Genomic DNA, 1,792 nt, shown 5'->3' on the forward strand with positions numbered 1-1,792 from the left:
GATAAGAAAATTATATCATGGTATGAGCTATTTTTTCTGTCCTTCTCTTATTATACTCGTCGTCCGCAATGATCGTAGGCCGCTCCCCCTAAGTTTTTCTGTTTCCTTTATTCCCTGTCGTAACGCTGGCTGCCGTGTGTCAGTTACTAAACTATTGTCAGTTGCACTACCGTTAGAAGCTTTTGATCTTCCATTCAGCCATTCACGTTCAAGAGCGCGCACCCGCAGCGCCAGTACCCTCGCCTCCCACGCTCCCCAAAGCGCATCGCCCCGGGGACGGCGTCATGGGCTGTGACGTGCATAAGCATCCCCCACCGCGCTCCCTAATGTTTTCTTGTTGTGACTAGCCAACAGCGTCCCAAACTGTGTCAGCTAAACAGTGCGAGACTGAGAAGCAGACAGGAAGGTAAAACCTCCCTTGTGGCTGGCTTTTTCTGATCACGAGAATGCATCCTTCCTGCGAGAGGGAAGAAATGGCCTGTTATTTATATGCAAGGAGCACATATGGAATCCGACCGTGAAAACTACGGGTGTAATAGTTGAATTGTGTAATCGGGGCTTACTTGCCATCCTTAACCTTCGAAGCAATCTCTCTGAGGTTTTTGCTATATGTTGTGCAGCAATTTTTGTTTTCAGCAAGAGGAGCCTATTTACGCATCTGGAGCATTTGCTTGAAGCTCACACTGGTAGATATATCAATAAATGGATTTCTTGGAATTCGTAGAAAAATTTACGAAACGGATTTAATGAATCCATAGGTATATAGTAAATGAAAGAACAATTAATCTAATCTATTTCGAGCCTAACTCTCTTCGTACTGATTTTCAACTATTCTCTTTGGCCGTGACCGTTGCAAAGCGCACTGAACAACTTCACCGCTCGACCCCCACCTCAAGTGGGAGGCTCCCGTCCAACAACCGCATTTTAAAACATAATCCGTACAGTAGAGTGTTCATGCCTTTTGCGAGAAAACCTTGAACAACGCATTATTCCTCCTCATATTATTTAAAAAAACACCTCTTTTTTCGTTTTTACCAGCGGAACGTTTAATTTCACTAAGCTCTTTTTTTTTGGTGTGGGGAACTCAACTCTGCATAAAATGACACCGTGATTATGTGTTCCTGCATTGGCTCATGGATTTACTTTTTCCCTTGATTCATTGGTTTATACGCACCCAGAACAAACAAAAGGAAGAAGTAGAAAACGATTTATATTATCGTGGCATGTGTCCGCTCCAAACATGGCGACATTAATGTCTGTTTTACAGCGGGATTCGGATCCGACATCTTCCTCCTACGTCCTGGCTACGTAGCTCCGCCCAGACTGTCTGCCTTCGACCTCTCAAACAATCATAACTGGCCGCTCACCCGGGCAGGACCGCCCGTCTGTCACATCCACGAGCCCTCACGTCCCTCACTTTCGCGCACGCCAAACGAGCCCGCACTCACAACAAACAACAACCCACGATTTTAACCGAACCATACATGTTCGCCACATTTGTCATAATGTATAATTTTTCGCACAGCAGGGAAATACGGCATGTCCCTTCATGCTTCCTTTGACCATATTCATAGAAAACCACAGAGAGGGGTATGGTCCTGGTGATCAGACCTTATTTTCTTTTCTTTTCTTCCAGACACTTGCAGCAATACGGTACCCTTAGCCGTTTTTCGTGGAACCATTATGATTGTTAATCATAAAGCATTTGTTTACACACGATCAGTGTCCCCACGTTGCTACTTGAAGCATGACAGCTTTACCCTCTTAACCTACGAAACTTCATTTTTTGCAT

Source organism: Penaeus monodon, chromosome 19 (assembly GCF_015228065.2).
Source record: "Penaeus monodon isolate SGIC_2016 chromosome 19, NSTDA_Pmon_1, whole genome shotgun sequence".
Lineage (NCBI taxonomy): Eukaryota > Metazoa > Arthropoda > Malacostraca > Decapoda > Penaeidae > Penaeus > Penaeus monodon.